The sequence below is a fragment of the Gymnogyps californianus genome, chromosome 1 (genome assembly GCF_018139145.2).
Source record: "Gymnogyps californianus isolate 813 chromosome 1, ASM1813914v2, whole genome shotgun sequence".
Taxonomy (NCBI): domain Eukaryota; kingdom Metazoa; phylum Chordata; class Aves; order Accipitriformes; family Cathartidae; genus Gymnogyps; species Gymnogyps californianus.
This window is the reverse complement of record NC_059471.1, coordinates 15,569,154-15,590,979: the sequence shown is the minus strand read 5'-3', so window position 1 is coordinate 15,590,979 and position 21,826 is coordinate 15,569,154. Positions and strand designations below refer to the sequence as shown.

At 39.5% G+C, this 21,826-nt stretch overlaps 1 protein-coding gene across 1 annotated transcript in view; it reads right to left on the bottom strand.

Annotated features, from left to right (window-relative positions):
• DYNC2H1 (dynein cytoplasmic 2 heavy chain 1) overlaps positions 1-21,826 on the bottom strand; it is a 191,520-nt gene that overhangs the window by 49,752 nt on the left and 119,942 nt on the right. The window lies entirely within an intron of this gene.

Here is a 21,826-nt window from a genome sequence, read left to right as displayed (position 1 = left end):
GGGAAATGGTGTCAAAAGGCCTTACTAAAGTCCAGGTAAACAACATGCACAGCCTTTCCCTCATGCACTACACGGATCACCTTGTCATAGAAAGAGATCAGGTTAGTGAAGTAGGACCTGCTTTTCATAAACCCATGCTGACTGGTCCTGATCACCTGATTGTCCCGTACGTGCCATGTGATGGCACTCAAGATGATCTGCTCCATAACCTTTCCCGGCACCAAGGTCAGAGTGACAGGCCTGTAGTTCCCCGGATCCTTCTTCTGGCCCTTCTTGTAGATGGGCATCACATTTCTAACTTTCAGTCAACTGGGACCTCCCCGGTTAGCCAGGACTGCTGATAAATGATGGAAAGTGGCTTGGTGAGCACTTCTGCCAGCTGCCTCAGTACCCTTGGGTGGATCCCATCTGGCCCCATAGACTTGTGTGTGTCTAAGTGGGGTAGCAGGTTGCTAATCATTTCCCCTTGGATTATGGGGGCTTCATTCTGCTCCCCTTCCCTGTTTTCCAGCTCAGGGGGCTGGGTACCCGGAGAACAACTGGTCTTACTATTAAAGACTGAGGCAAAGAAGGCATTAAGTACCTCAGCCTTTTCCTCATCCTTTGTCACTATGTTTCCCCCCGCATCCAATAAAGGATGGAGACTTTCCTTAGCCCTCCTTTTGTTGCTAATGTATTTATAGAAACATTTTTTATTGTCTTTCATGGCATTAGCCAGATTAAGTTCTAGTTGGGCTTTGGACCTTCTACTTTTCTCCCTGCATAACCTCACTATGTCCTTGTAGTCCTCCTGAGTGACCTGCCCCTTCTTCCAAAGGTCATAAACTCTCCTGTTTTTCCTGAGTTCCAGCCAAAGCTCCCTGTTCAGCCAGGCCGGTCTTCTTCCCTGCCGGCTCATCTTTCGGCACATGGGGAGGGCCTGCTCCTGCACCTTTAAGATTTCCTTCTTGAAGAATGTCCAGCCTTCCTGGACTCTGTTGTCCTGCAGGACTGCCTCCCAAGGGACTCTGTCAACCAGGCTCTTAAACAGGCCAGAGTCTGCTTTCTGGAAGTCCACGGTGGCAGTTCTGCTGAACCTCCTCCTTACTTCTCCAAGAATTGAAAACTCTTATCATTTCGTGATGGCTGTGCCCAAGACGGCCTCCAACCATCACATCACCCACAAGTCCTTCTCTGTTCGCAAACAACAGGTCCAGCAGGGTGCCTTCCCCAAGTTGGCTCACTCACCGGCTGTGTCAGGAAGTTATCTTCCACACACTCTAGGAACCTCCTGGACTGTTTCCTCTCTGCTGTATTGCATTTCCAGCAGACATCTGGTAAGTTGAAGTCCCCCACGAGAACAAGGGCTAGCAATCATGAGACTTCTCCCAGCTGCTCATAGAATATTTCATCTGCCTCTTCATCCTGGTTGGGTGGTCTATAACAGACTCCCACCATGATATCTGCCTTGTTGGCCTTCCCCCTGATTCTTACCCATAAACACTCAACCCTATCATCACCACCATTAAGCTCTAGACGATCAAAACACTCCCTAACATACAGGGCTACCCCACCGCCTCTCCTTCCTTGTCTATCCCTTCTGAAGAGTTTATAGCCATCCATTGCAGCACTCCAGTTACGCGAGTCATCCCACCATGTTTCTGGGATGGCAACTATGTCATAGTTTTCCTGCTGCACAATGGCTTCCAGTTCCTCCTGTTTGCTGCCCATGCTGCATGCATTGGTGTAGATGCACTTCAGTTGGGCTACTGATCCTGCCACCTTTTGGGGGAGAGAAGCCCTAATTCCTATGTGACCATTCTCAGGCACTTCTGTGGTTTCTAACACATCAATAACCCTTGCATCTTTGCTGCCTCATGGATCTCCGTCCGCTACCTACACTGAGACAGCAGACTGAAGGACCTCGCTAGCACACCATCCCTCAAACATTGGCATGCTGCCCTCAGGCTTATCTCTAGCGAGCCTGGTTTTATCCCTTTCCCCCTTCAAAACTAGTTTAAAGCTCTTTCAATGAGCCCTGCTAACTGCTGTGCAAAGATCCTTTCCCCCCTTTGAGACAGGTGTACCCCGTCTGTTGCCAGCAGGTCTGGTGTCGTGTAGACCGACCCATGATCAAAAAAACCAAAATTCTGCTGGTGACACCAGGCTCGGAGCCAGGTATTGATCTGCTGGCTCTTCCTGTTTCTTCCCTCATCATTCCCTGCAACAGGAAGGATAGAGGAGAACACTACTAGTGCTCCTGATCCCTTAACCAGTTGTCCCAAGGCCCTGAAGTCTCTCTTGATTGCCCTTGGACTTCTTGTTGCAACTTCATCACTGCCTACCTGAAAAATCAATAACGGATAATAATCTGAGGGCCGTACCAGGGTAGGAAGCTTTTTCTTCACATCTTTAACCTGGGCCCCAGGGATGCAGCAGAATTCCCTAAGTGGGTCCAGTCTGCATATTTGGGCCTTCTGTTCCCTTCAGAAGGGAGTCTCCTATGACCCTGCAACTTGGTGTGCCAAGAGGAACTACATGCATACCTAATGAATATCTGGAAGAAGCATCTTACTGTACCAAAACCTTACTTTTGTCTAGTCTGAAGTAAACTGCCAGAAAGGAAGGCAAGGAGAAGTTGCAGTCAAGGCAAAGGAGTAGCTGGAGTGAACAGAGCTTTGCCTAGGAACAGGTTACAAGCCAGCTAAGAGCTCACAGGCAGAGATCAGAGGACAGACCAACATGGGTGGTGCTTTAGTAGCTGTGTGCTACATAATCCTTGATCAAGAAAGCAGAGGAAGTCTTCTTCTGACAGCCTGAAGGAGCCCAACAATCACAGGCCTTCATACTCATTGGAGACTTCAACCAACCCAGTATCTGCCGTGAGGGCAATATGACAGGGTGCAAGGAACGCAGATTTCTACAATTCACTGAAGAGAATTTCTTTATACAAGCAATCAGTTAGCCAACCAGGGGAGATGCTCTGCTGAATCTATTGCTAATAAACAATGAAGAACTGGTAGAAGACGTGAAGGTCAAGTGCAGCCTTGGCTGTACCAGCCATGAGATTGTGGAGTTTAAAATCCTGAGAGAAGAGAGCAAGGCAAGTAGTAGAACCACAACCCTGGACCTCAGGAGAGCAGATTTTAGCTTAGTCAGGGATCTTCTTGGCAGGACCCAAAGGGCAACTGCCATGAAGGGCAAAGGGGGCCAGAAGAGTTGGTTAATGTTCAACAACAAATTCCTCAAAACACAAGAACAGTCCTTTCTGATGTGCAGGAAGCAAGCATGATAAGCAAGCCAAAGAACAAGCATGGCAGAAGATCAATATGGATGAAGAGGAAGCTAGTGATCTCAAATGTAAAAAGGTAATCCACAGAAGATGGGAGCAGGGATGGACTACCCAGGAGGGATATAAAGACATTGCTCAATTGTGTTAGGATGGAGTGAGGAAAGCCAAATCTCAGCTGGGTTTGAAACTAGCAATGGATGCGAAGGCCTACCAGAAGGGCTTCTGCAAGTACTCTGGTAGCTAAAGGGAGGAAAAGAAAATACAAGCCACTGCTCAGTATAGCTTCTGTTATGGAAAATACCATTTCATCCTCTCATTATCATAGCTTAATTTTAAACTTTAATAATCTTTTGTGTGCTCCAGCTATTGTGTATAGCAGAAAAGATTCTTTTTTAATTTAGCAAAAAATTTTCTCTGATTAATATTTTGACCATAGTATCTTTATCATTCCTCTTATTCTTCCTCCTTTTCACTCTGCACACATGCAAATGTTCTGACAAGCAATACAGATAATAAATACACATTTGTGCCTTCCAGATACCATTCTTTTAGCTATAGTTCTGGCTCTTATAATTTGTTTTGGATAGTTGCCTGCCATCATTTCCAAAGAAATAAAACATTTATATCAAATATACTTAACTGTGTCATGGTTTAACCCTAGTCAGCAACTAAGCACCACACAGCCGCTCGCTCACTCCCCCCCGGTGGGATGGGGGAGAGAATCGGAAGAGTAAAAGTGAGAAAACTCATGGGTTGAGAGAAAGACAGTTTAATAGGGAAAGCAAAAGCTGCGTCCACAAGCAAAGCAAAACAAGGAATTCATTCACTACTTCCCACCTGCAGGCAAGTGTTCAGCTATCTCCAAGAAAGCAGGGCTCCATCACGAGTAACGGTGACTTGGGAAGACAAACACCATAACTCCGAACATCCCCCCCTTCCTTCTTCTTCCCCCAGCTTTATATGCTGAGCATGACATCATATGGCATGGAATATACCTTTGGTCAGTTGGGGTCAGCTGTCCCAGCTGTGTCCCCTCCCAACTTCTTGTGCACCCCCAGCCTACTCGCTGGTGGGGTGGTGTGAGAAGCAGAAAAGGCCTTGACTCTGTGTAAGCACTGCTCAGCAATAATGAAAATACCCCTGTGTTACCAACCCTGTTTTCAGCACAAATCCAAAACAGCCCCATACTAGCTACTATGAAGAAAATTAACTCTATCCCAGCCAAAACCAGCACAAACTGGTAATTCAGTATGCAGTACTTCATATAAACTTGCATATTTATACTATAAAGCTGCAAAAAGTTTATATGATTGCTTTGTGAATATGAGCGATTGAAAATATTAAGTATTGTATTCTTTTTTTAAGTGCCTTCATAGGTATATACACTTAGCTCCATATAGCTGAAAGGAATTTGAGAAGTAGTGACTGCAAGATCACGTAATTATTTTCTAACTCTAGTGTATAGGGTTAGCTGTCTATTTCTAATTACCTAATTACAGAATTTGTCAATATAATTTAAATAGGAAATACACTAGCTATCCATTATTTCACTCTTTGTTCTTCAGTGCACCTATATCTTTTCTGCTTTCTATATTTTATCAAAGTAACTCAAAAATATTGGGATGTGATTATCAAAAGTTAAACACTTAAAGTATTGAGTCAAAAGAAATCAAGTTTTAACTCTCAGTGTTCTAGAGCAATGTAACGTACTATGACCTTTATCAAATGTTCATGGAAATTCTTTAACTCTTTCCAGTTCATCCCATTTCTTCTCTCAAGTATAACAGGTATGATGATAGCATAACTTACTGCTAAAGTTTCCATGACAGCACACTGTTTTCAATTGACTGTAATTTTTTAAAATTAATGAGTTGGACTGAAACTTTGTGTACTGGTGGCTCTTTCAGCCTGAATGCTTTTTGAAAATTTTAGCCTAGAACAGTCATTCACCTTCAAGAAACAGAGGAAAATACATTTTAGTCATGTCAAAATACTCAAGTTGACCTCATCTTTGAACTGCTTCAGCACCCCTAGCTTTTCCTAAGGGACTGCAAATTTGATGGACATCTTTTTGTGTGCCAGTTTTTACATCCATGAAATCTGTCCAAACTCAGGAAAGAATTAGAGATTGTAAAATATTATTGCTTAAGTATGATGACAAGTTTGATTTTAGAACTTGAATTTCATAAGTATTTTATTCTCACAGTGAAGTTTCTTACAGTGCTGACCAGTCCATGCTACTTCAAATCAGCTAAAACATGAGAAAAGGTTTACTCAGTACTCTCAAATCAGTCTCTTTCCGAATGTTATGCAAATGAAAAGGGAAATTGATTTTTATAGGATCATAGAATAATTCAGGTTGGAAAGGACCTCAGGAAGTCTCTAGTCTAACGACCTGCTTGAAGCATGGTGAGCTCTGAGGTTGCTCAGGGCTTTATCCAGCCTGGTCTGGAAAAATCCCAAGTACAGCGACTGCATAACCTTTCTGGATGACCTGATCCACTGCTTTACTGTCCTAATGATGGAAAAGTTTCCCCTAATATCCAGTCTGGACCTTTCTTGTTTCAGTTTATGTCCTGTAAAAAAATAGAGAGTCAAATGCATGGATTGGGACAAAGACTGTGTTAAGATTGGGAACGACCTGAATAAAACCATGAGTGGGATATATTTCCCTATTAGAATTACCAGGTGTATCACAAAAGTCTCCCAGGTTATGTGATATGTTTGCAGTCACGCCATGGAACTGTTTTCACCTCCCAGCAAGAGAAACAAGTTTGGAGTTGGAAGGGAAACTGGATTTAAAAGAAAGAGGAGTATCAGGAATACATTCCTGGGGGCCATATGAAAGACAAAAATGGCTCTGTAAGGTGGCAGGACAGGAATGAGCACACAGACTGGATGAGTACCTAGGAGGAGACCTTGATTCAGCTGACAAAGGGAATATGATTAGGAATCTGTATTTACGGAGATGTCCTGGTTTCGGCTGGGACAGAGTTAACTCTCTTCTTAGTAGCTGGTACAGTGCTGTGTTTTGGATTTAGTGTGAGAATGATATTGATAACACACTGATGGTTTAGTTGTTGCTAAGTAGCGCTTATCTTAAGCCAAGGACTTTTCAGTTTCCCATGCTCTGCCAGCAAGCAGGTGTGCAAGAAGCTGGGAGGGAGCAGAGCCGGGGCAGCTGACCCGAACTAGCCAAAGGGGTATTCCATACCATGGAACGTCATGCCCAGTATATAAACAGGGGGGAGTTGGCCGGGAGGCGCGGATCACGGCTCTGGCATCGGTCAGTGGGTGGTGAGCAATTGCATTGTGAATCACTGTGGTTTTTTTTCTTTCCCCCCTTTCCTTTTTTCGTTGTATTCCTTTTCATTACTATTATTATTATTATATTTCATTACTACTATTGTTAGTATTATATTTTACTTTAGTTATTAAACTGTCCGTATCTCAACCCACGAGTTTTACTTTTTTTTCCCTTTCCTCCTCCTCACCCCACTGGGAGGGGGAAGGGGGAAGTGGCTGCGTGGTGCTTAGTTGCTGACTGGGGTTAAACCATGACAGGAGACAAAATAACTCTTGGGTTGAGAGAGGGCACTGTACATAGTCACTTAAATCAAACTTAAAACAGACAAGCACAAATTCACCCCACCAACCCTTAGGCACTTACTTAAAGCTTACTTAAAACTTACTTAAATTACAAAGATTACCACCTTAGCCTCCCTACATCTGAAGTGGGCTGATTTGTCATTTGGAAGGCCCTCCTATTGAGTACATAGGAAAACTAAGTTCCTTACGTAGGTACCTCAGATAGACTCATCTATGTTGTGGAAAGTAGAATGAGGATTTTAATTTCCTGGAAACCTAACTTCAAAACTCAAGAAGAATTCAGCTCCTCTCACTGCACAATATATATGTTACCATCAGGTCAACTTAAAATCAACTTCACATACTTACTCTAGGATGAGATTAATCGTGCCTTAAACACGACACTTCTATGACCACAAAGAGAGACTAGAAGTGACTAGCAGATGCAGACATCTAGGTCTGTCGAATCATATCTTTTGCACTCTAGTTTGGAAAGGCACCAAGGTATGTACTTATAATACTAAGGAAACTGAAAATCTAATCATAGTTGTATAATACAGGGTACTCAAAATAAGAGTACTTTTACAATACCTAACCTTTGAATGCTCACCTTTGATATTGCAACATATTCTTTTAATATATTATACACTAAAAGCTCTTATATATTGTGCTAGTCCAGTCCAAATACACACCTAAATATTTTGACTAATGATAAGAGTGAAAAAATCTACCATAAAGCAGGAAAACAGTATCATCACTGAAAATATGAGAGGGATGGAAAGAAAGTTAATCAAAATATAAAAGCTATCACCAATAACAGTCTGTTTAAAGAGGGATGAGAATATTATTCAGAACCATGAGTCTTTGTAGAAGCTGTCTGTTTTAAGTAAGGTCAACTAATCATAACAGTATTTATATAAAAAATTCAGTAGACTAATTCACTTGTGAACAGTGCATCTAATGACCATGAACAGCATACAGGAACTGCTACTGAATATTTTCACCATTCTTAGTGGAAAATTCATACACTGTATTTTTTTTTACGTTGTCAGCACAGAAAAATATAAATTGCATGTATTAATAAAGATGGGGTAGTCAAACTTAAAATGTCAATATTTATTTCCCTAGTTATTAACTTAATTGTGCATCTCAGTTTTTTAATCTATTGCATACTTTATTGGTTTCTGTGGATATATGCTGCTATGATATTGACCAACACATTACAGTAAAAAACCCACGCCGTTAGAGAAATTAAGAGAGAGAATGAACAGAATGGGAAGCAACAAAGACAATGAATGATCCCATGTGGCTTCATATGGAACTACTAGAAAGTCATGTTTGACCTGAAAATTAAAATAAAAATTCATGGAAAAATAAAAATGAGGAAATGTCAAGATTTTAACTTTTCCTTCCCTGGAACTTAGATAAAAACAGATTTCTAGGAACACAAAATCTATTTCTGTTCTTTACTCATGCACAAGGTGAGGAAAAAGTCTTGCCTTCAGTAATTCACAGCTACTGCAAAAACCGCTACTTCACAAATACAATATATAATAAACACAGGATTATATCTAAGTCTTGTATTTATTTTAGAGGCAATCTATCCTACAAATCACACAACAAAATCAGATTTTACACACAGTATTACAATTTGAAAAAGAGGAAAGTAATAAAGTCAAAAATATATTGTGAAAGTCTATGTCACTGAAATAAAAAAATAAAAAAAATCTAGGATCAATCATTTCTGAGCTAAATATGATTACTGTTCTAAGAAAACAAAACAGAAAAGATTCGCTAGTCAGATAAGTGCTATTTTTTTCAAGACTATGGAACAGATAAAAGGATTTTTATTTTTGTACAAAAAGCTAACAAACTCCTCTCAGTAAATCTATAGACAATGTCAAAGCAGATTCTCTACTGCCATCTACCAGTTTTAAAAGGATGTAGTCTTAGCACAGAAACCATTTCTATGTTTCATTTCTCTGAATGAAACAATATATCCCTTTACACAGCTGTTCAAGGAGATATTTCTGTTTTTATAAGACTTTACAGCTCAAACTAAATTATGAAGTTATAACATAGTCACTTTGGCAAATATTGGGAAAGTAGTAACTCAGCGCAATGCAACTATGTCTTCATTGTGTCAAGAGAGGGAACGGGTTTCAGTTTGATATGTCTTCTGACAGAACTACATGCTTCCATACTGTTCCTCATAGTGTGGCTGCAGCTACCCACATGGCTGTGAAAGTAGTCGAAGACTGAGCTGCCAATGAAACCTCTCTGACTTTCAGTCTCTCTGTTTCCCTAACCCTCTCTGCAAGAATGGGGTCCATGGAGGTTGTTAGGATGCAAGTAATTTAATGGCATTCATATCCACATCATCCATACTGCATGTGGATGAGTAAGAAACAGCGTAGGTCTACGCTTGCTCTTTTGTTATTCCCTCAAGGCCACCTCAAAGTTGCCCTTTCACTCAATATGGATGTGAAGTAGGACTGGACTCAATACAGAGATACATGCCTTCTTAATCAAAACACAAAGCAAACAAGGGAAAGACATTGACAACACCTATATCTTCCTTTATACAGAAGAGGATCATATACCTTCAACACCAGGAAGATCCTCTGTAGAGCAGGGGTTCAGTGGAGGAGGGAAGAAAATCAGCAGGATGCTGCAGATGGACAGCACAGGCCCACTACTGACACTGCCAGTATTGTAGTTGCACCTTCTCCCAAAGAATAACTAAGGATTTTACTTTGTAGAGGTCCCCAGGATACATATTACCTGGAGAATATGATGCTAAAAGGAAGGCCAGAAGAGGTGGTTGACCTTAGCTTATTACACACTCTGACAAAATTTAAGAAAACCGGAAGATTGCAGCCTGTTCTTAGAAGAGAACAAACTTCTCATATGCAGAGCACCAATATATTCTCATATACATAGCACCAATCCTATGGGAATTAATAAGGCTACTTGAAGCACTGCATTGATTCACTGCAATGGTAAAGAGCTGTGTTTTCAATTAGAGCACAGTACTGTGGCTTCCACTCCACTAAGTGGCACAGCACATTTCTTTTGTGAGGCACCACAGGTATCTACAAAATACTCCCCATATTTTAAAAATTCTTGGTAAGTACTCAGATTGCTCAATTGCAGGGTAATAATAAATACAGTTTGGCATTACTCATCAGTTTCTGCTAGAACCTATTAGTCATGTATTTGTGATGTGGGATGCATTTAATAATGTCAGTAATTATATGCTCTGCACAGGTGATACAAGGGTTATATAAATGCTAAATTATTTTAAGAAAATAGATTTATGTTCATCCTGACATCTATAGCAATAACATAACAAGTTCAAGAATAATTTCAGTTGCATGCTTTTCAATAATTATACCCATATTACTCTATGTGGCATGATTAGAATTGGAGGAGCAGAAGATATAAAATTAGGTACCAGTGCTCAGAGTCCTGTTGAGCTAGATTTTGAAAGAGAAAATTTAGTCTGTTGACGAACACACAAGAAGCTACAGCTATCATTATATTACAATTGCACCTTGAAAAATAACCACACACCACAGTCCCACTATTCTACATACAGTAGAAACACTGCAGTCAGATGTATGACTGTAATATCGGGTGGATATACTCATCCTAACTTTTCTTTAGCTGACTTGGGTAATAACAGCAGTGGAGACTTGGTGTATAATCTCAAGCATGATACAGCAATCTAAGAGTTCCAGGTGTCCTTGTACACCCTCCCCTACACATGCTGTCATTAACAAGGTAAAAACCAGCACTGGAACTGTACTACAATCATACATCTGACTACAGTTTTAGGAAGACAGAGAGCAGTTTTAATCTAAGTAAACAAGATATGCAAGGAATGGTGGGAAGAGGTACAGAATCAGCCAATGACTTGCTGAAAATAAGAGCAGGTCAGCAACTAAGTTAAAAAAAAGAACCCAAGGATAAAACACTGTTTTACTGAAGTCAATGAGATCATTGCAATTACATTTAATGAGGCAAAATTCACTTCATGTTTCCTCACTCTGGTTCTTACCTTGTTTGCCTTACTAGATTGCCCTACACTGTTTTCCATTATTAGTTTACTAATAATTTTAACTCAACAGGTATTCATCACAAAATAAAAAGTAGCTATAAAAAAGATTAGTTTTTTCTACAAAATTTCTAAGATACAAGCACAGACAGAAGAGCAACAGTAATCATTTTAAATGAGTACTATATTTAGCAGCTACACTAAGGTATGATGAGCTATTCCTTTTGACTTCTAATGGATTTCATTAAAGAATTTGTTGTTTCTCTTTAAGCAATCACATCTATAAAAAGAATGCATTCAGCGTGAGATTTCTGTGCTAGTATAATTTCTGAGGAGTATACAGTTAGGCAACATGCTTTTTGCCTGATTTTGTAAATCTGACTTTGTTCAGATATCATAATTCACTTAAATCATCCTGATATAATGTGTGAATATTATTTCTGTATGTTCAGTTTCTGCTAGAACAAACTCTTAAGTTTTCACATGATTCAGCTGCCATTCATGATGAGTATGAAATGTCACGGTATGAATACATGAAAATAAGCATGAATACAGACAGAGGTCATTTCACACATCTAAATACTTTAACAATGTGCACTCTAGTCCTGTACACATCCAAATTGATATTTATAGCAGTGATCTGCAAGATGAGATTTTTACTGAGTATGAGAAATAAAACACGCAAACTTTATACTATGTCAAAGAACTGCATCAACAGATTTTTCATGGGAATTATATCTTAAAAGCTTGAATAAAATTCATGAAAGACCTGCTAGCTTATAAAAATTTAACTCACAGTTACCTTTCAGTCACAGAAGCCCTTTTAATACTATTATTTGTAACTGTATATCTTCATATTTCAAAATGTATGTAAAAAAGTTGTATTACTAATGATGACATTACTGAAGGAAATTTCTAAAGTGCTGGTTAACAGTCAACATTGCAAATGCAGGCAGGAATTATTATTTATATATATATTGAGGATAGGCATGAGGTAAACTGCAGAGTTAAGACTGGACTTTAGGAAAGCAGACACTGGTTTATTCAGGGAACTGTTAGCAGAATCCCATGAGAAGTGGGCATGAGGGAGAGGGAAAATTTGAGACAGTATAGTGGACAGCACATTGCTTTCAGCTGATTAAAAAGGGGAATAAAGCTTTTGAGTAAGCTTCAGAACAAATCACCTCATTGTGCAGAAAGACCAGGATTTTCAGCAGAAAGACTGTTTGGGTAAGCAGGGAGTGTCACAAGGGACTGAAAGACAATAAAAAGAAACATGCAAGAAGCAAAATCAAGGACAGAGAAAGAAAGAAGATAAAAGCACTCCTTGGGCACTTCAGGATGAAATTAGAAAAGCCAAAGCCCAGCTGGAGATAAGACTAGCAGGGAACATTAAGGGTGAGACGGGTTTCAACACGTGCAAAAGTTCAAAGAAAACATGGGGCATTTGATGAATGTAAGAGAATATAAGTGAGGGATGGTACATAAAAACCTGAAGTATTCAATGGCCTCTGTGCATGGTTTAGGAAGGAAAGGAACAGCTAATAATGGGAGAGAAACAGTCTGCTTAGAGAACATGAACATACACATACATGAACATGGAGTTAAACCCAGTTGGCGGCCAGTCACAAGTGGTGTTCCTCAGGGCTCAGTATTGGGGCCAGTTCTGTTTAATATCTTTATCAATGACCTGAATGAGGGGATCGAGTGCACCCTCAGCAAGTTTGCAGACAACACCAAGTTGGGCGGGAGTGTTCATCTGCTTGAGGGTAGGAAGGCTCTGCAGAGGGATCTGGACAGGCTGGATCGATGGGCCGAGGCCAATTGTATGAGGTTCAACAAGGCTAAGTGCGGGGTCCTGCTCTTGGGTCACAACAACCCCATGCAACGCTACAGGCCTGGGGAAGAGTGGCTGGAAAGCTGCCTGGTGGAAAAGGACCTGGGGGTGGTGGTCGACAGCCAGCTGAATATGAGCCAGCAGCGTGCCCAGGTGGCCAAGAAGGCCAATAGCATCCTGGCTTCTATCAGCAATAGTGTGGCCAGCAGGACTAGGGAAGTGATTGTGCCCAGGTACTCGGCACTGGTGAGGCCGCACCTTGAATACTGTGTTCAGTGTTGGGCCCCTCACTACAAGAAAGACATTGAGGTGCCAGAGTGTGTCCAAAGAAGGGCAACAAAGCTGGTGAAGGGTCTAGAGCACAAGTCTTATGAGGAGCGGCTGAGGGAACTGGGATTGTTTAGCCTGGAGAAAAGCAGGCTCAGGGGAGACCTTATTGCTCTCTACAAGTACCTGAAAGGAGGTTGTAGTGAGGTGGGTATTGGTCTCTTCCCAGGTCACAAGTGATAGGACAAGAGGAAATGGCCTCAAGTCGCGCCAGGGGAAGTTTGGATTGGGTATTAGGAAATATTTCTTCACTGAAAGGGTTGTCAAGCATTGGAAGAGGCTGCCCAGGGAAGTGGTGGAGTCACCATCCCTGGAGGTATTTAAAAGACATGTAGATGTGGTGCTTAGGGCCATGGTTTAGTGGTGGAGTTGGCAGGGTTAGGTTTACAGTTGGACTCGATGACCTTAAGGGTCTTTTCCAACCTAAATGATTTTATGATTCTGCTCAAATCAGTGAAATACAGATGAGATTCACCCATGGCTGCTGGCCAATGTGATCGCAACACTGCTCTGTACTGCATATGAAAAATCATGGCAATCAGAGAAAATCCTTACTGCTGGTAAGGGTAACATTATGCCTGCCTTAAGAAATGGATGGAGGATTCATGGAATGACAGACTATTCCACCTAATCTCTGTCCCTGGAGAGATCATGGAGCACATCAACATGGATTCCACTTCCAAACACTAGAGGGAAAAAGAAGGCAATCGGAAACAGCCAACATGGCTTTATCAAGCACAAACAATGCCTGACCAACCTGATTGCTTTCTGTGATGAAATGATTGTGAATGAGGGAAGAGCAGGGGATATTGCTAATAAAGCTTCTGGTATCATCTCCGATTGCATTCCTATTTTGGAAGCTGAGGAAGTATGGACTTGAAGCATGATCTCAAAGAATGGGCTGGGTGGAAAACTGGCTGTATTGCTGGAGTCAAATGGTAGTGATTAAGGGCTGGACATCTGGCTGGCAGCTAGTGAGAAGAGAAGGAAACCAGGGTTTGACACTGGGGCCCTCACCATTCAATTTCTCCTTGAACAACTTGGATGATGGCACACAGTGCACACAGACAAAGCCATACACAGTGTTGGCAACAGTTCCACTTAGAGAAGGAAGCTGGACTACATAAACTCCAGAGGTCCCTTCTAACCAGCATTTCTATAATTATGTGATCTAACAAAACTTGGTTATTCCAATCCTTTCATGCCACCTTATATTAGTGTGCATGGCTTTCCTTCCGTTTCTCATGCATTAATTTTAACTTAAGATGTTATTTACATTTGTAACTTAAGTTGTTTTTTTAAATTTGTCTTAATCTTAAACTGCACTCTTGAAAAGTTCCTGTCTGTGGGCAAGTAACAGGTCAGTCTCACAAGCACACTCTCTTCCATTAGTGTGAATAATGGCCTTGCCTAAGGATGCACAACTAGTTGTGGGAACCATTCACTTGCTTTAGCAGTTGAATAAAATAAAACTGATAACAAACAAATGAAATCTGAAATGTGTTGGTCTTTCACTGCCCTGGAAAACAAAGCAAACAAAAAAATCTGTTTACTAATTAATAAAATCCCTTTTTCATTTCTTAGCATTTCTAAGAAAACTATCAACATCTTTGAGACAAGCACTATAACCTGCATGCTTTAAGATGCTTGAATTTTCACTTCTTCCTCCTGAACAATTCAATTTTAAATTGAATACTTATATATGCAATGGAAGTGCGATAACTATATTTGGATTGTTACAACACTCAATGCAGAAATGGGAGAAACAACTATGTTTCAGTTCCTGTCCTAATGAGTATTTAATTTTGCAAATAGTCCAGCTTCCAGTAGAAGAGAGACCCTCCCATTTCTGCATAACCAACAACCTGGTAGTTATGGCAGTTTTCTTTCATCTCTTCAGTGGTCATTAAAATGTTCATTATACAATTTTTAGAAATGCTGTTGACATTATTACAGAGTTTGATCCAAAGTTCAATGGAAAGAAATAGGTACTTCCAAAAGGTGATTCACCTCTTTATTTTAGATGCCTAAGAATGGCACAAATTATTCCCTGCAGCTGCTTGTCTTCCTTTAGTAACAAAAAAATGGATAACTCGTTAAAATAAGGTGGCTAATAGTCATATGATTCAAGTTAGATGAGATGAATTACACTAGGTTGTCTTTTTTTTTAACTTCAATTGGCTTTGAATCGGGCTTATCATATTTTTCTATCACAGTACCTAGGCATTTAAAAGAAAAACAAACTCACATGAAATTATTCCAATATTGATCAGGGGAATTTGAAGTGGCTTGAATCAATAAATACATCACAAGTCTTTTCTAGTAGGATTTAAACAAAATATCCTCTAAGAGTTGAACTACAAATCTGACAGAACCTTTCTGTGTATTTCAAAGATACACTTTGAATTGTGGGAAATATATTAAAGAATAACATCTAAATGAAATATTTGGTATTAACACAGGAAATACTTAAGAAATACTAAAATACTAACTGAAGATAATATTAGTGAAGGAAACAGGATTTCACAGGTCTATGTAATTCACTCTATGGCAGGTAGGAACGTGTTATTCTTTGGAGATGAACGGTAACATACAGGAAGCCTAGATAACCATCAGATTAGGCACCTAACTGAGAAAAATATTTGATATTTGTTAGACAAATATCATCCTTAGTATAGAAAATATTTTTTCTGTTACATTAGTTTATCTGCCGTCCTGTAAGGACTACCCAAAAGAATATGTCCATACTGGTAAATAAAAGGGGAAGTTTGTGACTTCCAGCAAGAAGGAAAAGGCTCCTTCTCCACCTGCAGATGTGCAATTGCAGAATGAGTAGAAAGAGGCGAGGAGGAAAAAGTTCTATCGGGGAGGCATGTGGGCTGCCTGAGCCCGACTCATGGATCAGAACCAGTGCCATTCAGAGGAAGTGGCAGGTGACCATGGACATGGGGGCCCAAGTGGTGTTCTCCCCGATTCTGCTAGCGAAGGGAATGGGACAGGAATGGATGCACGTGACCATGCAACCAGGTCACAATACTTGGTTGCAGAGCTGGGATGTTGCAGACGTGACTTTGGCTCTTATGGCTGTGACACCTTGTTTGAGATTGACAGCTAGGGGCAGACAGAATCCATATGACAAAGTGTAACAAGAGTATCTGCCAACAGGCTTGCTACTAGAAAGGAGAGCTTTAAACTAGGTTTGTCAGGCAGTGATGACCAAAGTCCAAAGAGAAATGGAGACGCAGAAGGTCAGAAGAAAGCACCTAGAGATGGGAAAGGCATTCCTTTAAATATGTCAAATAGCAAGTCAGTTCTCTTGTTAACAATACGAAGAAGCACATTAAAGTTACAGGAATTGTTCGACTCTTTATGATGCCTTCATGAATACCAGATGGATTCCATGATGACATTTTGAGATTAGTTAGATGGGACAGAAAAGCAGAATCAATTATTATCAAATGAGCTGAGATAAATATCTAGAATTAAACGAAAAAGGAGTATGTCAAGGAACCATCCTTCTGCCATTACTTTCAGATAATAAAAATAATGGAGTTGCTAACTGGGAGAAGTGAGAGTGATTCCCATCACTCACTTTGAGACAAAACATGCAGCTGGGTTTGAGAGAAAGGCATCTGGGAAAATGAAATTATCTTATATCCTCTACCCTGCCACAGAAAATACTAGTCAGATTTGGATTATATTTGAGACTATAAAATTTGTCTGAAACAGGTTCTTAAAGCAAGTAATTTTGTTGCAAAATCTGAACCATCAGAACTGCAGAGTATCACTGGCCTGGTTAAAAAGCAAATAAAATTACAAAGGACAAAATACAGGAGGAGAAATACTCCTAGCAACTTCAGTTGAAGTGAATTGGAACCCACTTATTTGAAGTTACAAGTATTCACAGCTCAACATTTTTAATTGGTATATAAAATCTGCAGTTAAATAATTTTATAGTATTTCATTGAAACGTTGGTAAGAAGCTACTGTCTGTGGACTCTTCAATAATCCGAAGCTCAAAGGATTATTTTACATTTGTGATGCCCTTAAGCACTTTGAAGATGTGCTGGGTTGACCTTGGCTGGCTGCCAGGTGCCCACCAAGCCGCTCTATTGTTCCCCTCCTCAGCAGGACAGGGGGGCAGAAAATATAACAAAAGGCTTGTGGGTCAAGATAAGGACAGGGAGAGATCACTCAGCAATTACCATCACGGGCAAAACAGACTCGACTTGGGGAAATTAATTTAATTTACTACCAATCAAATCAGAGTAGGATAATGAGAAATAGAAACAAATCTTAAAACACCTTCCCCCCATCCCTCCTTTCTTCCCGGGCTCAACTTCATTCCCAACTTCTCTACCTCCTCCCCCCGAGCTGCTCAAGGGTATGGAGAATGGGGGTTGCAGTCAGTTCATTACGTGTTGTCTCTGCCGCTCCTTTCTCCTCACTTTCTTCCCCTGCTCCAGCATGGCGTGCCACTCACATGAGAGAGTCCTCTACGAACTTTAAAATGTAAGTTTCAATTATGCATGCACAATCATCCCCAAGAGGTCCTAAAAAGTGAACTACAAGTCCACAGGCTTGCCTTCCACTTGCCATTACTGGGATGGTGGACACAGAAGAATCAAGATACTGTACCAGTACACAGAGAGACTGTAACTATCCTTTATCCTTGCACGATATGTGTGAGAAAGTCTACTCATTGGTCCATGAAAATATCGAAAACAACCTATTCTTCAACCTTACTGAGACTTACCTGTCTCATACAATAGTCTCTGTGAAGTATTATGAATCTGTACTTGTAAAAGAATGCTGAATTCCTGATGCAAGATATTATTAAAATTATTATACACAGTATTTCATACAGAAATTGGCATTAAGCAAACTAAATGCTAGCCACATTGATTATCATTGGCAGTCATATTTGAAGAGCTTTGGATAACTTGCCAGTTACTGAATGGCTTTTTTCAGAAAATGCTTTACCATATAATTGGAGAATGTTTAGATTAACCAGTCGACATAGCTACTAGTTACAGGCTGTAGTCATTTGCAGGCATAGCCATTTGACAGGATTTGATGGGATCACACAACACCAACAGAAGGCTTTACATGTTGCACTCTCTAAGGAGTACCTGTAATGACTAAGTCTGCTGTGCAAAGAAAGGAGGGAGACAAAACAACGGCTCTGCATTTTCATTTCATCTTCCTAGGGTGGTTACTGGCAATAAGTCATATTAGTTGCAGGTATGCTAAATCCTGCACAGAACAAGATAGCTTTTACTGCTTTTCCAAGGTGTAAAAATACATACGCAGGCCTGTCTGTTTCAGTCTGTAAAAATTCTATTTATCACACATGATAAATGTTATTCTAAGACACTTTATATATGGTTCTATTAAAAATTATAATAAAGGATGAAATTATTTCATAGGAATTCATAAAAGAACAGAAATATGGTCCCAAGAATAAGACACAAGTACACCAGAGCCAAAAGCCCACTTAGCAAGAAGGTGACTGGAGAGAGATCTAAATTACATACCCTTCTCATCCACAGGAAACCTAAAGCAAACCTCCATATATTCTGACTGCTCTAATCATTGGTTATAGGATTAGACTGTGAGATTAAACCACCTGAATACAGGCCAATATGCAGGCAAAAATACAGTGTTTATCAGATCAGAAGAAAGGAGCATGACTGTAACTGAGTGGTGAGGACTCTTGCTGAGCATGAGGAAACTTGAGTTGCAGCTGTACAGAAAATCTCTACCTGGTGTAAAATAGACAGGACGAGCTATTAGAATTGAAGTTCTCCGCTGGAAAAAAGAAAAGCTGTGAATATAAAAATATTTGCGAGGCTACTGAAAAAAATCCATTTCTTTTTAGTGCTGTTTTAGGTTTACCCAAACATTAGCAATGCAGTAGGTTACAGAAGAGATCTCTGCATGACTGCAAAATGCTGCACTGTGCTGCAGCAAATTTCTGCTACAGCAAAGCGTGTTGCTGTAGCAATACAAACCATCATCCCTATACATGAAAAATAAATAATATTAATAGAAAGTCTATATAAAATCTACATTTCTATTAATTAAGTATTCCATCTTGTGTAGTGAAACAATGTCATAAAATGATACCAGATTTCTTGTAATAGAATTACATTAGTTTAACTTCATGGTTAATAGAATAGATCATAGTGTTACCTGCTTTAATATGTATTTTAAAAGATTCTGAACTGATAAAAGATTGTTAATTACAGTTTACTTAAAATCAATGTATATCTGAATGATTATTTTAAATCTCTGAGCCTAAACATATGACTAAAGTTGAAATTGCTGTCAGTTGGTTTAAACAAGTAACTTCAAAGTATGTATGTTTCATAAAAAAACTACTTCCCCTAATCCTGAGTTCAGTGGCGTAGACGATACAATTCTGTGCATCTCTGCATAAGGAAGAAGATGTTAGTAAAAATATAGGCTGAGATGATAATGGCTAGTAGATGAGAAATTATATGGGAAAGTACACATAATTTATAAGAGAATATACCACATACTTAGCACAGAATCAGTGAAGTAGTGGACACTGTATTAAATTTCACCTTTCTGGTGCTAGTGACTTGGTGACTGAGCTGGTAGCAATTTATTTCTCACTACCTTATTCATTCAGCTTTTCTCTGCTTTAGCTTGGTAATGGATTTATGAGAAACACTCCTGTTAGAAGGCAATCATTTAATTTCAGATTGTGAATCATGGGATCACCTATGGGTCTAAGACAGCTGCCTAACTGTGAGAAATGGAATGGGAGTAGGATTAATAGTTAGGCAGAAACACAATTTAAGAAAAATCTCCCATTTCTGTTGCTTAAAGTGCCTAAGACTTAAAGCAGTACCACAAACTATTACTGAAAGGATGAGGAAATCTCTCATATGACAAAGCAGCATCTCACAGAATTGTAACTACAACAGTCTCATACTTTCAAGATGATAATCCATAGTTTATAGATTATAATCAATGCTATGACAGACCAGTTCAATAGAGTGCAAGTCTGCATGTAAATGCGTTCATTACCTATTTCCCTTCACACAGGAACTCTGACTCTATTTTGATTTCGCGGAGGTTAACTAAGGACTTATTTTCAAATACTAGCATTTTTAACAACTGCAGCCTCTAAGAAGTTATGTAAGCATAGCTGAAATAAATAAAATAATCAGCAGTCTACAGTGTATCTGACAGAAACAAAAGCGTTTAAAGTTGATGTTTATGTAAAAGATTTTAAGACAAAACCAAGCAGAGCTACATTGAGTCTTGGTGCTTTTTTTGGCTTTGTAATAGAGGAGTTCTTGAGCCCAGTGTATTACCCTATGCACCCTCATCCTACTGATTTGTCTTTATATAGTTTTATGGTTTCATGTGCTAATAATAAAACAAATAATTTGACAATACAGCTATGGATTTAAATGAACAGATATATTTAAACAAATTTAGCAGTACTATATTTGATATTCAACAAATGCAATACTCAAAGGCAATTTTTTTTTTTTTTTTTAACAGATCAAAGGTCTTATACCAATAAGAAATTTCTACATGGAGCCCTTTTTAGGTGAGTGTGAGCAAACAATTAGATACTTTTTTAAAAAATGTAATTCTAAGTCTTGATATTATAGCGAATTTCAATTATAGGGAACTTCCAATTGATTTTGCCAAGAAAGGTTGGACCAGATGATCCTTGAGGTCCCTTCCAACCTGGTATTCTATGATTCTATGATTTAATCTTTTTTTTTTTCCCCTATAACTTGTCCTTATATAAGACAGCATGCTACGGTTGTGCAGAACATTAAAGAGAGCCTTGATATACAGACCAGTTCACTTCACAGCTCTGATAGAAGATTCTGAATTCAATCAACTTTCATGTTATCTGATGCAATTAATTTACCAGTAAAATAAACTATGTAATCACTAAAGATTTGTACTGTTTAACTGCGCTTATACAGTAATTGTGTGCTCTCATCCAGACTTAACTAAAAAGCAATGAAAAAAATATAGAATAAAGAATTTAAGCTTTGCCTCAAAGTCCTAAACTTGCTCCATATTTGAGCTAAAAGGTATTAGAATGTCCAGCAAACCTGAGCAAACAAAAGGTGGACTTTCACCTGCCTATGAGCATTACCGAATTTCAACACAGGCTGAGGTACAGCCACTTCTTAGTTGAACTCCTCCCTAGACTCTAGGCGTTAGTGGCTCAATTCAGTTGTTACACATAATGCCATTTGAGACTCTGCATGTTATCCAAGAAAATGTTACGGACAGGCAGATATGACACAGGACATCCAGATCCATGCTCTACTGGATCAGGGTACACAAGCAGTGGGAATCAGTTGCTTAAACACTGGCTTCTAGTGCCATTTTGCCCCTGACTTCCAGTTGCTGGCCCAACAAGAAAATACATTCACTTGGGTCCTGTGTCATATTTGGCAGCTCCTAGTAGATGTCTTAAATACACTACGGCATCTCCAGATGATAAAAGACACCAATTTTTTGGCAACTGAATTGACACCTAAGGGAAGTGATAAAATACTAGCAATGAAAAGCTTTGTCCAACAAACCAAACAATGTATTGATGATGAAGACATCCAGAGTTCAAATCACTTGATCTTTTCCCTTCTTAGACTGACAAAATAGAAGTTATGAGGAGAACAAGAGAGACACTCAGTATTTTCTGGCTCCACAAAGGGTGAGAAGAATAGCTGCCCCA